Consider the following 15,743-nt stretch of genomic DNA (forward strand, 5'->3'; position numbering starts at 1 on the left):
ATGTGCTGTAACTTTTTCAACCTGGGTAAAAGAAGCTACCTACCCCTTTGCCCAACATCCACCCAGATGGCTGGACTAGTGTTCTAACCTGCTAAAGGTTTAAGAGTTCACATCTATCCTGACAGTACATGTGACTTCAGACTGTGATTTTGAAATGCTATGATATGGAAACATATGTTTTTTTAAGTTGATGTATGGTTTGCACACACTGTTATGTTAGTTTCAGGTGCACAACAAATAATTCGACAACTCTGTACATTATGCTATGCTCGCCACTATAGAAACACAGACATTTTTAACTGTCTTGGGAAACTTAATTAAAAATTGGAGAATGTTAATGATTTATTAGAGGAAAATGCACATCTGAAAAAAAGCTCAATTATGATTGTTGAAGCATATTGGGGAGTTAGACTTTTGAAGCTAGAGGAAATGCCCTAGAAAACTACTATCCAGGGGCCCCTGGGTGGCTCAGTCGGTAAGCTTCCAACTTCGGCTCAGGTCATGATCTCACGGTCCATGAGTTCGAGCCCCGCGTCGGGCTCTGGGCTGACAGCTCAGAGCCTGGAGCCTGCGTCCGATTCTGTGTCTCCCTCTCTCTCTGACCCTCCCCCGTTCATGCTCTGTCTCTCTCTGTCTCAAAAATAAATAAACGTTAAAAAAAAAAGAAAACTACTATCCACATTGTAAAAACGGTTTCTTGATGTGATTTTGAGAATCCAGAAGGACATAATCAAAAACCACAATCTACCATTAAAGAAAGCTATTGCCATCTGAGAACTCTCATGCACAGCAAAGGACTCTGATGTTCCCAAGATGGCCATTTGGTGGTGCCCACGCCATTCTCCAGAACGTGGATGTGCACATTACCTGAAAGTGCTCACAAGGTCAAGGACAGATTCCTCCAAGCTCTTCACTTTATTTTTAGAAAAGTACACCCAAGAAGCTCCTTGGGTGGCCGAATCTTTTCTATGTCTATTTATCATAAGCTCCTTCCCCAAACAACAACAATGCTAAAGCTCTGATGAATCTTAAGTTTCTCCCATTAAAACGTACATTTCATTGTCCTCATTCTCCAGCCTAAGAAAGCAGTACAAATGAAATTCATGGTTTTTTTTTAAATCAACATTTTCAGAAGAGCTTTCTTTACCCTAAAATTCTACCTATTAAAAGATAAACTGAGGCATATGAAAATTTTTTAGTTTATTTGAGCAAAAATCAACTCGGATCTGCTAGGGGCAAGCTTGTGGTGGTTAGACATGCCCCTCTGACAGCAGGTATAAACACAGAGCAGAAGACAAGAAAGGAAGTCATTCGACTGGCTAGAGCTTAAAGCCTCGTTGGCTGTTTGTGATTTATTGTCCTTATTGTTTCTATTTCTGAACGTTCGAGCATATACAGGCTTAGTTTTAATCTGCTTAAGCAGGCATTAGAGCCCCCTCGTCTACTGGCCTCTCTGTTTAATTGATTTAACAGTCCTAAGGTAATACAACCTATGCCACAAAATCCTCACAAACTTTTACTGTATAACATCGCTGGAGAACTCTATAAAGTTTAGATTATTTCTTCCCTGACAAATTCTATCCTATTACCGATGGAGTTCAGGACATGCTACTCCAACATATGGCACTTCGGCATACTACATATTTTAAGCTGAAGGGATCTGAGAAAACAGCAAAAGGTCACTCTGGCCTCCCTCTATTGCCCTTCTTCCCTGAAACAGGTCATAAAAGGTGACCTGTGACAGATGCCCGCCCTGTGACTGAAAGAAGCATCCTTATTTCCAAAGACAAAGGGACGCCCCTGAAAAACAACCTTGCTAAGTTTCCCCCAATTTGCCAGATTACCTCAGCCTCCTTAACCTATCACATCCCTCCACGGGTGACCACTGTGCACCCAACCCAACCCAAACATACTCACATCTGTTTCCTTGGGTCATCCTTTCCTTAGGAAGGCTCTCGTGTCACGGTGTCATGTAAAACTTATGTTAAGTAAATTTGTATGTTTTTCTCCTGTTAATCTGCCTTTGTCTTTCTAATGTTCAGACCCAGCCAGGGACCCTGAGAGGGTTGAGGAAATCTTTTGCGTCCCCTACATAACCTTCTAATCTTGCAGGTATTATCACAATCTAATGTTAAGCACACGGTTCTGTGGTTCAGGTACAAGTCGTATTTTCAAAAGAGATGCTACAGGACACACACATACATGAGTCAGGAAACTGGTTAATTTGGAAAAGATAGCTTGTAACGTTAACCTTAGACCTACATTGGAAAAGTCTGATTAAACACAAATATCCCCTTAAACTCTGGGGCATCCACTCGGTTTCATGTTTAACCATGGGCAAGAGATGATTATGTCCTGGGGCCCTTCCTGGCCATGTCTCTTCCTGTGGATATTGGGTCCACACTCTATGTATGGGGGCTCCCAGAATTCTCTATCAAAACAGCCCAGACCCTCCCCTCTTCCAGGGCCTGAACAGACGTCACCCACCCACCCCCCGCTTTCGGAGGCCATCCTTCTGAGGGCAGACCATGCCCTTAGCATGCATGCTTCTAGGCCTAGGAGGTGGCCCTGGACTGGCTCTTTGCCAAGTGGAGTGTTTGTAGCTTGGAAGTGTGTGCTGAGGTGTTCACACGTTGAATGTACAAAGCCCTTCAAAATGTGGGATGGAACCGGGGGTGCTAAGAAAGGGGATGGGGCTGTCTCTTTATTTTCTGATTCCCCTCTTAACTCATCTATGAGTATTAGCCAAGCAGGTGCTTCTTCAAGTCAGTCAGATAAGAAGGATAGAGTTTATTTAACACAATAAAGAATTTCTGTCTAGATGATAAGTTTACGTGATACTTGAGAAGTTTCTTCAAAGTCAGGAACGACTTTAAAGGTGTAACAGCAGAGAGAGGGGATGGGAGGAGAGGGCGGAAGGAGGAAGGAGGGCTGCGACTGGAGGAGGGTGCTGGGAATGCACAATTTCGTCCGCCCCGCCCCAGCAGCTCCGCGAAGGAGGGCATCGAAGGACAGGGTCCAGTGCGCTGCGCCTCCGTGCGTCTTGCTCTCCGACGGTACCGCGAGGCGAAGCCGCTGCAGGTGCGCCGGGTCGTCGCTGCTGCGGTGGTTCTCGGGTGGAGAACCCGCCAGCAGGTGGCTGCGGACTCGGCCACGCCCAGTCCCGGAGCAGAGATGCGCGCGCACCGCAAGCAGAGTGGGGTCGGGTGGTTCTCGTTGTTTTTCACGGGAGTTCGGAGGACTGCAAGAAAACAAAGAGACGAGAGAGAGGCGCAGACACGTTTTAATAAATGGTGAGGCGGCCGGAGAGCTGTTGGGGCAAAACCTGCGTCTTCAAAAGTGGAGGTGCCGGGGATTGAACCCGGGGCCTCGTGCATGCTAAGCACGCGCTCTACCACTGAGCTACACCCCCTCGCACACAGAGAGGCCCGGAAATGCGCCTATGAATGTTCGCTGCGGGTTTCGGTGGCGGCTCGCAACCCTTCGCGGCGCCGAGGCGGGTGCACGGGCCCAGTACCAGACCGCCCCGAGGACGCGCTGGGAGGAGAACCCGGGCCGCACCGCGGTCCCGTGCGGGACCTCACTGCGCGCCCAGGCGGAGGTCTGGGAGGAGCCGTGTGTCCGGAGAGGCGGCCGAGGGCCGAGGGGGAGGAGCAATGAGGGGACCAGGACCCCCACGACCCGAGGGGCCCGGAGATGCGCCGGGGACGCGGGCAGAGCGGGCGGAGCTCAGCGCCCTGTCGGGCCCGAGCCGCACCGACTGCGAGGAGCGCGGGGCCGGCGCGTCCAGGGGGCTCGGTCTGCAAACCCGGCTCCCTGAATCGGCCCTTGGACCGGCGGTGTGCACGCTCCCGCCCTGTGGGTCCTGGTGCGCCGCCCGGCGGGTGGATTATTTCCCGCTGGGGACACTCGAGGCGCTGCCGACTCGGGGGGGCTCTTGACCTTCCCGGTCACGAGCTGCACGAAGGGTTTGGACGGGGGCCCCTACCGCGAAGAGCGCTGCCACTCTTGGTAAGAAAGACGTCTCTGCACAGCCGGGCGAACGTGTTCGCCGAGCGTGCCTGTCCCTATGTTTGGTGAATTTGCTTCTCCTCCAAGTCCCCTAAGTCTGCGCTTCCGGAGAACGGCTCCTCCCCCCCTCCCCTGCACTTGCTTGCTCGGTCACCACACGTGGGCGTCTTTCCCGAGCGAGGCAGGGAAGCCAACCGTGTGTCTGCGCTGCCGCGACGTGGGTCCTGGGGTGGGGGTGCACCTGCCTCGGCCCGGGCCGCTGGGGCAGCGGGGAATACCGACCCCGGGAGCTCGCGTGTCTTCAGCGTGTTGAGCTGGGGACCTGGGGCAGAGGATGAGGAGAGACAAGTGTAGATAAGTGCGTATGCTTTACAGGGTTCTCAGGAAACAAAACAAAACAAAACAAAACACGAAGTTTCTGAATGTAAGCATCTAAGCATATTTTATTGCAGGAGCCGAGATTCAGGTTCTATCCGTGGACATGCAAATTATCTTTCTCCTCCAGGCGTAAAGCTACGAAATCGGGCTTGGCGCTGGAGACTCTACACTTATGGCTGGCCCGGGGTACTCGCACCTGCCGGCTAACAACAAATCCGAACAGCAGAACTGGGGGACGAGGGAGAGCCACGGTTGCCGTTCAACCCTGCTCTGGCCTGCTCTACAGAAGGAGGTTGTCCGGCGGTTGTTGGGCGGAGCAGTGTTCAAGGCCTAAACCAGCAGAGGCGAGGGATGGGAAGGATGGGACCTTTTGACAAGGAGAGTGAATGGACAGGAATTAGAGTCTTGGTGGGCTTGAGAAGATAGCGTGCACTTAGAAACACACACACATAGCTTGACTGATGTGGGCGTCTTTGTCCACATCAAAAGAAAAAGAATTCTGTCCAAAGAAAAAAATATTTCTTTGATAATTTTCTCCCTTTTGTTCTTCCTTCTTCTTTTCTTCTTTTTTCTCATTCCCTTTCTTCTCTTGTTTAGAATTCCTATTAGTTGGCTGTTGAACTACCTGGAATCATCTCTGAATTTATTCGCTTTCCATTTCTGTGTCTTTTTGTTTTACTGTAAGAGAAATTTCCTCAGCCAACCCCACGTAGACGTTGCTCATGGAAAGGTCCTTGCAAAGGCTGGAAGGAGGAAACTAGGCTGAAATGATTACCCATACCTGTGCCTCCATTACTCCAGCTCCATGTTAAGGGAAGAGAGAAGGGAATTCTTACCAATCCCTGTCCAGATAATTAGGTATTTTTAGTTCTTTTTAAACATTTATTTATTTATTTTTTTTAATTTACATCCAAGTTAGTTAGCATGTAGTGCAATTCTGATTTCAGGAGTAGAACCCAGTGATTCATCCCCTACATGTAATACCCAGTGCTCATCCCAACAAGTGTCCTTCTTAATGCCCCTTGCCCATTTAGCCCATCCCCCCACAGGTATTTTTATTCCTGATTTTATTTATTTGGACTCTTTTTCTGCATCTCTACAACTATCAGCAAATATTGAAGGTACTGAGAGGATTCAGGTCATCCTGGAATTCTTCCAAGTAACTTCTCTATTATTTCCTTCTTACATAAACACTTGTTGAAATAGCTTTCCAGGCCCATGTTGGAGCCACTCCTGCTGGTGGGGGGCTGGGGGCGAGGCACATCTGTAAACGTCTGCAAAACATAGGTAACTTCCGTGTCCCTGTGAATGATCTGCTTGACCAGAACCGCAGAGTATCCAGTCTGCCACTCCCCAGCGCCCAGTCAACTGGGCCTTCTCTCTCCAGACAAGGTCCATGCGGCCCCAGCCAATCAGAAATGTTTTGTTTTCTCTTCCTTGTTCTTTATTCTTTATGTTATAAAAGCTTCCTCCACCTTTAACCCCATTTTGCAGTTCTCTGAAAGGAGACTGTCCACTTCATGAAGCACTGAAGTTTGTTTGTATCACCTAACTCGTCTTCTTTAACCATTTTTCAAACACCAGAAAAGCCAGGATGAGCCATGATCTCGAAGCAGCAAGAGTTGGAGGTCTTGGCTGACAGGCTCCTGGGAGCTTCTGGTACCTCAGCCCTAACTCACCAAGGACTTCCCTCTCTTCCCATGCTTCGTGGGAGAGTGGGAAGGGCAGTTCATTGTGAAAAAGCTTCAGGGACTTCCCAATGTGAACAACAATTCAACAAATAAGTATGCTTGGCCTTGCTAACAATCAGTTGTGAGGCTGAAAACATCCTTTTCCAAATTATGTCTTACAAAATAATCCAACCATGTTAGAGGAAAGGCTGAGTTATCTACTTCCACCTATAGAAAATAATATGACACAATTGTTGTTATATGAAAGGTAATAAAAATAATGCAGCGAAGCAATGTAGGAGAAACATATTATAGAGGTATATCAGTAAGCTAACTCTGTGATTGTGGAATCCATCAGTTTTTTAAAGTTTGTAATCTGTTTCTGTTTATGCTCTTATTCTAAATAAATATTTACTTTCACCGTTGACTTTGTATTCATCATTTTGAGTACAAATTTTTTTTTTCTTAAAGGTGATCCCTGATATTATATATGAGCTTTAGGTCTCATAACACATGGATCTGCCCCTGCCAATGAATTTTAAAAATCACACCTGTTTACCTAAAACATCGTGATGTTGAAGCAAAATGTTATGATTGATATAGATACATAAGGAATTGAGACATCGGATGCTGTGATGACCACATGGCTAAGGTGTTGGGCTCGGACCCGGCTGGGGCTTCCCTCTACAAGCTCCAGTCCTGCTCACAACACCTTTGCCTTCTAACCTAGCCTGCTGTTAAGAGTTATTTGTGGCCGAGATACACTAATTGTTAGACTGTGTTAGAGAAGACAGTATTAGGACCACACCCCTTCCTGGTGCCCAGCACTGCTTAGCAAGATAAGGTCCCGAGGCCAATTTGAATGTCAGCATCCTGACCTCAGTTGTGACTTTCTTTTCCTGCTAGAGATGGACTTTCTCAAAGCTGAGGTAGTCCAACATGAAACAATTTCTTATTGGACAAATTCTGTAACCCAGAAAGAAAATAAGTTTGAAATTGCGTGTTTTCAGGGAAACTGAGCTGATCCTAAATATCCCCAGCTCATTCTGGCAGGAGCCTCAGACAGCTCCATATCCTGCACAAAACCCCAAACATATTCAGGACATACTAACAGTTTTCAGAAATCCTTGAGGAGCTGGTGAAGGAAAAGCAGTGTGGTCACCTAAAACGAGGGCAGGCTTTGGAACAATGTTATGCACACTTCTAATACCGTTTAAGCTTTTTTGCAGTGTACTAAAAAAAATGTAAGAAAAAAAAGTAAGGTTTTCAATTCATTTACGGTAGCTAGGGTAACCCTTACTCCAAAACTTTCCAAAGCTGAATGAAAAGGAAATCAAAGACCAATCTCATTCATGTGTATTGTTGCAAAAATTATGAATAAAATACAGGCATGTTAACACAAACACCATGTTGACCCAAACAAATTATTTTTCCAGGAACACAAGAATGATTTATCATCAGGGGGAAAAAAAAACAATTACTAAGATGAATTAATAGCTTGAAGGAGAAAAAAATGACATGATCTCAATAGGTAACAAAAGGAATTTGGAAAAATTCAAAACCCACATTAGTGCAGCTACTCTGGAAAGCAGTATGGAGGTTCCTCAAAATATTAAAAATAGAACTACCCTGTGATCCAGCAATTGCACTTCTGGGTATGTGTCCAAGAAAGCACAAACACTAATAGAAAAGATATCTGCGCCCCCTATGTTTACTGCAGCAATATTTACAATAATACAAGATATGGAAAAAAACCTATGTGTCCATCAGTGGATGAATGGATAAAGAAAATGTGATACACACACACACACACACACACACACACAGAATGCAGTATTGCTCAGCCATAAAGAGAGAATAAAATCCTGCCATTGTGACAACATGGATGGACCTCGAGGGCATTATGCTAAGTAGAGTAAGTCAGACACAGCGACACAAATACCGTATGACCTAATTTACATGTAGAATCTAAAACAAAACAAAACAAATGAAAAACCTCATACATGCAGAGAACAGATCAGTAGTTGCCAGAACGGGAGCCAAATGGGTGAAGGGAGAGAAAGATATAAACTTCCAGTTATAAGATCAGTAAGTCCTGGCATGTGATGTGCAGCACGGTGACTAAAAAGGAAAAAAAAAAAAAAATCAGAAATCTAAAGCTATCCCAGGCAGGTTGGAGAAGATTGCTTCTATGCTCCTACTGTATCCTGAAACTAAACAGCAAATGTTTTCTTAATGGAAACAAGATCATCCATATGCATCCAAAGCCAACATCATATTTAAGGAAAACTGTGGTCGGTCTAGTCTAACCAAGTACAAGAATAATGGAAGGAAGAAGGAAATAAAAAATACAAAATTGGGGAAGGGATGATGTATGTCATGATGTCTAGATAAAAATCCAGACGAATCCCCTGAAGAGTTTAGACTTCCGAAATGTAATGTTATCTCCTCTGGACGGCGACCACCTGTTTCCAAAGAGTGCTACCTAATTGTCTTGCAAAACTTATTTCCAGCTGGGATCTGCAGTCCACCTTCAAATTTGTAAATTTGTTTGCCAGGGGTGGTAAGATTCCTTCCGCCTGTATTCTCACTCTTTGACCCAAACATTTTTACTAGAATCATGAATTCTAGCACGTCCTTGGTCATAGAATATTGTGTCAGATGGCTTCGTCTCTGCCATTTGGGCCATAACAGAACTGGCAGGGCTATAGTCTGTCCCCAACCTGCCCCCCGCCATCACCCCTTCAGACTAAAGCTCTGACTTGAAACCAGGTTTCTGTTTTGGTGGAAAGCAGCATTCCCCTGCCTACCTAAGGACTAATGGGTACGTCATGGCCAAAAAAAAGCCGGAAATTTGTGCAGCCATGTGACTTATCAAATTGGGATCAGACAGAAAGAAAGATACTATAGATGTAAATACTATTATGTAGGAATGTTTTCCCTTTTTTTCCCCTTTTCGTTCCTCCTTTTCCCCCTCTGTAGAGTGTAAACACCAAGGCCCTGCAAATACGTTGATTTCTAATTATGGATGGGGGACAGGAAATTTGTTAATGAGGCAAAGGAGGGGAAAGGAAGAGAGACAGAAATTAGGGTCCAGTAGATTTAGAGAGAACGTGTGAAGATTTTTTTCAGGGAGGTTTGTGGCAAATGGGCCCAACTATTACTTCGGCGTATGAAAACAAAGGATGCATTCATTCTTCTCGGTCTATGCGGCCTTCCCCAGGGCTCGGCCAGCTTTCCCTGATCGTGACTAGCCCACTCGGAAGCCCATCGACACAAAGATCACCTTACTTGCGCAAAGCGTCCATACGATGTTCTTAGTAACTGAAGCAGTTCAGTTGGCAGAGCACTGGACCGGTTTGGAGTTCTGTGGTTAGATCTTGAGAGTCGCGGAAATTATTTTCTTGTGGCCCTGCTCCCAGAGTAACTGACTGAGGGCCCCCACCCCTTGCGGAAATACATATTTTAGAGTGACAATGCTTGGTGAACAGGAACTATAACTCTTTCACACCATGGGGTTCAGGGCCTTACCCCAAAATGAGGCATCCTGGCATGTTGGGTATCTTCAGCTGAAGGAGTTTGAGAAAATGGCAGAAGCAGGAAGGTCACTCTGACCCCCACCCTCCAAACAGGTAAAGACCCCATCAAGTGAGAGGCGCCTTCTCTGTGCTGAGAGGAGCGCCCTCGCCTGAGGAGACAGAGGGACTCAGGAAGGAGCCGAACAAGCGGGCCTGGCTGAGTTTCCCCAACTTGCCACTCCGACCTCCTGCCTTCTGCCTGTCCTACTCCCACCCCACCTCGCCCCCTTTTCGTCCAACCCGGCATAGAAACACTCAGGTTTCGCGGTTTCTTCCTCTCCCTGTGAAGGCTCCCAGGTGACCCCAAACTGACACTAAAGACATGTGTGTCCCTCCTGTCCACCTACTGGTCCGTTCCGTGTCCAGACTGAGGCCCGAAGGGGGTCACGTTTTCGTCCCCTCACCCCCTGCCTGAAATGAACGGGGTGTGGTGTCTGCGTTTCTACAGCGCCGTGTGCTAGGGACAGCGAGGGGCCCGAGCCCCCTCGGGCCATCCCCCCCCCACCTCCGCCCCGCCGCGCACCTGCCGCGGGTCGCGTCCCCAGGTCCGGCCCCCACAGTGGGCGCGCCGAAGATGGTGACTGAAGGCCTGGGCGACCAGGGGCACCGCGCCCACCTGCAGGGGAGACGCGGCGGAGAAACCGGAGACCCGGGAGACGCCGGCGGGAGACCCTCCCCCCCTTCCCTCCCGGTGACCGCGAGCTTCCTCCCGAGCCCTGACCGTGGATGAGGCCGCAGACGGAGCGGGGACATCGCGCGTCCGGGACCAGCCACACGCGCCAGTCCCCGAGGCCCGCTCCTTTCTCCGGAGCGCGCGGAAACCCAGCGGCCGGCCTTCCTGGGGGCCCCCAGGCCGCGCCCCGGGCGGGTCCCGGCAGGTGACGGCCGCACCCGTCTGCGCCATCAAGCCGCCCGCGTCCCCGCGGTCCCCGCGGTCAGGTGTGCGCCCTGCGGTCGTACCCTCACCCCCCCCCACCCCCCCGCAGCATCCTCAGAGCTCGCGTCCGCCAAGGACCCCTCCCCACCGCGCCACTTACTCTTTGTGTCGAACGTGGCGGGGGCGACCTGTCAGCTGGCCGCGTGGCCTAATGGATAAGGCGTCTGATTCCGGATCAGAAGATTGAGGGTTCGAGTCCCTTCGTGGTCGCTGTTTTCCTCCGCGGGTGATGCTTCAAGCCCGGCGGGCAGACTTTTCCTCCTCATTTAACCGGCGGCGGGTGTCCGCGGGGTGACAGGACAGTGTCCTCTGGTGATGCTTCAAGCCCGGCGGGCAGACTTTTCCTCCTCATTTAACCGGCGGCGGGTGTCCGCGGGGTGACAGGACAGTGTCCTCTGGGGTGACAGTTGCAGATGTTTGCTGGGTGACAGGTGCCTCAGAAAGAACCGGGCGGAGGTAGCAGGTGCGTCCTCGGAGCTTTCTTTCCAGTAGACCCGACACGTGGCATCAGGTGAACAGAAACACAGTGACCACAACTACTTGCAAGCCCTGGGAAGGGATGAGCGTCAGGCTGAGATCAAGAGTAGGACGGGGCTTCCTCAGGCGGGATGTTCCTGGAGGGACCTGGTCTTCCCCAAGCTGACATTACTGGACATTTTTGTTGGGGGAGGAGGAGGGGTTCACTAAAGTATCAATGAAAAGGGGTAAGGTTGAGTTGCCCTTCTGGGAACAAGATCTCTGACTAGGGTTCCCTATGAACGTGGCTCCAAACGTGGTTTGAAATCGGGGTTCTCCAGATTGTCATTAGCTGCCAGGCACATAACTCCACCATCTCCCAAACAATGATCTCAGAGAGAAGCCACCAAAGGCTTTTATCCCAGACCCAACTGTCCTCCAGATCAACTCCTGCTAGTGTAGCCGAGATGGCTTCAGTTTCAACAGGTGAACAAATGCCGCAAATGGGTCTGAACAGCCCGGAGTTTCCTCAAAACACTTAAAAACAGAAGCATTAAAAATATGACCCAGCAATTCCAGTCCTGGGTGTATATCCAGGAGGAGTGAACGCAGGGTGTCAAAGAGATGTTTGCACTATTCGCAACAGCCAGGAGGTGAAAGAAACCCAAGTGTCCTTGGAAGGATAAATGAATAAACAAAATGCGATACTTACAGTGGAGTATCACCTAGTCTTAGGAAGGGAATCCTGTCACAGGCCAGACATACATCAACCTTGAGGATGCTTTGTTAAGCGAAATAAGCTAGTCACCAAAAAAGACAAATGTGGTATCATTCCACTTACAGAAAGTATTTAAAATAGTCAAATTCAGGGGACACCTGGGTGGCTCAGTCCATTGAGCGTCTGACTCTTGATTTTGGCTCAGGTCATGAGATTGGTGAGTTTGAGCCCCAGGTTGGGCTCAGCGATGACAGCATAGAGCCTGCTTGGGATTCTCTCTCTCTGCCTCTTTATTTGTCTGCCCCTCCTATGCTCTCTCTGTCTCTCTCAAAATAAATAAATAAACGTCAAAAAATAAATAAGATAGGCAAATTCATAGAAACAGAAAATAGAATGGCAGTTACCATTCTGTGGGGGAAAGAGGAGTTGTTTAATGGTTGTAGAGTTTCAATTATCAAGATAAAGAGTTCCGGTGATCTGTTCCACAACAATATGGGTATACTTTACTGAACAACAGTAACGGTTAAGATGGTAAATTTTATGGGCTTTAAATTCACAATTGAAAAAATACTGGGTGCCCGGGTGGCTCAGTAGGTTAAGTGTGGGACTTCGGCTCACGGTTCATGAGTTTGAGCCCTGCGTTGGGCTATGTGCTGAGAGCTCAGAGCCCAGGGCCTGCTTTGGATTTTGTGTCTCCCTCTCTCTCTGCTCCTCCCCACTCGCATTCTCTCTCTCAAAAATAAATAAACATTAAAATATATACATATGTAAATATTCATCCTAAAAAAATCATTTGGCCATAAACCTAGAGGTTGGATCCTGGACTCTCAGTTCTTTTTTTTTTTTTTTTTAATGTTTATTTTTGAGAGAGAGGCAGGGTGGGGGGTGAAGCACAAGTGGGGAGGGGCAGAGCAGGGGAGGCGCAAACCGTGAGATGATGACCTGAGCCGAAGTCGGACGCTCAACCGACTGAGCCACCTAGGTGCCCCTGGACTCTCAGTTCTTTTTTAATTAACACTTTTATTTTAATTGTAGCAGAGTTAACATGTAGTGTTACATTAGTTTCAGGTACAGCTTAGCGATTCAACAATTCTATATATCCTCAGTGCTCATCATAAGTGTACTCTTGATCGCCATCACCCACGTCCCCTCTGGTAACCATCAGTTTGTTCTCTATATTAAGAGTCTGTTTCTTGGTTTCTCTCTCTCTCTCCCTCTTTTTTGCCTTTGTTCATTTGTTTTATTTCTTAAATTCCACATATGAGTAAAATCATATGCTATTTTTCACTTAGTGTAACACACTGTAGCTCCATCCAGGTCCTTGCAAATGGCAAGATTTCATTGTTTTTGATGGCTGAGTAATATTCCATTGTACATACATATGACATATCCTCTATCCATTCATCTATCGGCAGACACTTGGGCTGCTTCCATACTTTGGCTATAATAATGCTGCAACAAATATAGGGGTGCAAATATCCCTTTGATTTAGGGGTTTTGTATTTTTTTGGTAGATACCCAGTAGTGTGATTACTGGATCCTAGGGTAGTTCTATTTCTAACTTTTTGAGGAACCTCCATGCTGTTTTCCAGAGTGGCTGCACCAGCTTTCATTCCCACCAACAATGCAAAAGAGATCCTGTTTCTCCACATCCTCGCCAACATCTGTTGTTGCCTGAGTTGTTAATGTCAGCCATTCTGATAGGTATAAGGTGGTGTTTCATTGTGGCTTTGATTTGTATTTCCCTGATGATGAGTGGTGTTGAGCATCTTTTCATGTGTCTGTTAGCCATCTGGATGTCTCTGGAGAAGTGTCTGTTCATGTCTTCTGCCCATTTTTTACTTGGATTATTTGGTTTTTAGTCTGGATTCTCAATCCCGTTCCATTGGTCTGTATGTCTGTCCTTATGCCAGTACCACATACTGGCATGTATTGGTTGCCCTAGCCTTTGCTGAGCCTTGAAATCAGGACGTGTGAGTCCTCCACCTTTGTTCTTCTTTTTCAAGATTGCTTCAGCAATTCACGTTGAAATTTAATATGAATTTGAGGAATAGCTTTTTCTTTTCTGTAAAAAAAAAGCTGTTGGAATTTTGATAGAGATTATATTGATCTGTAGATCACTTTGGGTAGTATTAACATCTTAACAATATTGTCTTCCTATTTAGGAACACAGGACATCCTCTTTGGATCCTAATTTCAGGAATGTTTTATAGAATTCAATGTGCATATTTTTCACCTCCTTGGTTGAATTCATTCCCAGGTATTTTATTCTTTAATGCTATTATAAATGGGATTGCTTTCTTAGTTTTCTTTATGGAATCCTGTTCAATGCTAGTGTACAGAAACAGAACTGATTTTTGTGTGTTGATCGTGTACTCTTCAACTTTTCTGAGTTCACTTATTACCTCCTGTTGATTCTTTGTGATCATGTCACCTGTGAATAGAGGCAGTATTATTTTTTCCTTTCCAGTTTGGACACCTTAGATTGATTTTTCTTGTCTAATTGCTCTGGCTAGAACATTCAGTACAATGTTGGATAGCATAGTGTTGAGGAAGGCATCCTTGTCTCATCCCTGATCTTAGGGAGAACGCTTTTTCAGTCTTTCAACATTGAGGATGATGTTCACAGTGGGTTTTTTATAGATGCTCTTTATCATATTGAGGAAGAGCATGCTGTTTGAAGTGGTGAACCAATCTCTTTCTCATCTCATGTTCCATGAAAGGGGGATGTCCATAATAAAACTGGGTGAAATGGAGTTAAAATAGGAGTGCTGTCCCATTTCAATAAATTCCACATCAAATTTATTTAAAAAATTGAATGATCCCAGCACAAAGGACTTAGCTGAATTCTCTACTAAAGAAGCCTGGCCTAGGGGCACCTGGGTGGCTCAGTCGTTTCAGCATCCCAATTCTTGATTTTGGCTCAGGTCGTGATCTCTCAGCTCATGAGTTCAAGCCCCATGTCAGGCTCTGTACTGATGGTGTGGAGCCTGCTTGGGATTCTGTCTCTCTCCCTCGCTCTCTGCCTGTCCCTGGTTTGCACTCTCACCCTCAAAATAAATAAACTAGAAGGAAGGGAGGAAGGGAAGAAGGGAGGAAGGGAAGGAGGGAAAGAAGGAAGGAAGGAAGGAAGGAAGGAAGGAAGGAAGGAAGGAACAAAGAAACAAAGAAAGAAAGCAAGAAAAAGAGAAAGAGAAAGAAAGAAATCTGGCTTAATGACCCAGAGAGAGATCAAGTTTGGACACTTGTACTGTCGTTTTCCCAGGAGTCTTCCACTGCCTGAGCTCGCCTACTTTGTTCACGCTCACTCAACAACCACGTGGCTTTGCCCAAGTCCACTGGATTAATTTACAGGCAAGTTGCTCTGTGTAAAGACCCAAGGAAATATAGAGAACTGATCTGGGGTTGAATGCTGGGAACACTGATGGCCTCCAGAGAGAATGACTACTATTTCTTTCAAAATCCATGGGTTGTTCTAAAGCCCTGTCCACCCCAATTCATAGTTTTTCTGAATTTTCATTCTGCCAAGAGGTCTATTCTTCTAAAGGATAAAGAGGGGCCCCTGGCTGGCTCAGTGGGAAAGTGTGTGACTCTTGATCTTGGGATTGTGGGTTTAAGTGCCATGTTGGGTGCCAGAGGCTGCTAAGTAGGTAGGTAGATACATACATACATAAAGAGAATGAGGAAGGGGCGAGACAGAAGAAAGCTGAAAGGCTCTATCAGCAGAGGACACTGGTTTTTCAATGTAAACACCAAAAATGCATGTGATGATGTTTTCATGCATCTGTAAGGAAAGGAGAAAAAAGCAGACCATGCGACAAGTTTCCACAAAATTAGATATACTTAGTTTAAGGGTTTTTATTCTTGGTCACGTGCTTTTCAGTTCTGATATTTAAAATGCTTTTTCTTTTGCTTTGATACTTTAGATGTTAATGATTATAATAAAAAAAGGTGTACTTCCGACCAACAGCTTTATATTTAACTAAAACATATCA

The 15,743-nt window shown here is 46.6% G+C and overlaps 2 non-coding genes across 2 annotated transcripts; one reads left to right on the forward strand and one right to left on the reverse strand.

The window, feature by feature from the left end:
- Positions 1-3,340: 3,340 nt before the first annotated feature.
- TRNAA-AGC (transfer RNA alanine (anticodon AGC)) lies at positions 3,341-3,412 on the reverse strand. The gene has a single exon. It is a non-coding gene; the product is annotated as a tRNA-Ala (tRNA).
- A 7,299-nt stretch (positions 3,413-10,711) lies between these two features.
- On the forward strand, positions 10,712-10,784 carry TRNAR-CCG (transfer RNA arginine (anticodon CCG)). Its single transcript has one exon. It is a non-coding gene; the product is annotated as a tRNA-Arg (tRNA).
- The last annotated feature ends 4,959 nt before the right edge of the window (positions 10,785-15,743 follow it).

Source organism: Lynx rufus, unplaced genomic scaffold, assembly GCF_022079265.1.
Source record: "Lynx rufus isolate CCGP_SWC_20201006 ecotype Redwood Valley unplaced genomic scaffold, mLynRuf1.p SCAF_6, whole genome shotgun sequence".
Taxonomy (NCBI): Eukaryota; Metazoa; Chordata; class Mammalia; order Carnivora; family Felidae; genus Lynx; species Lynx rufus.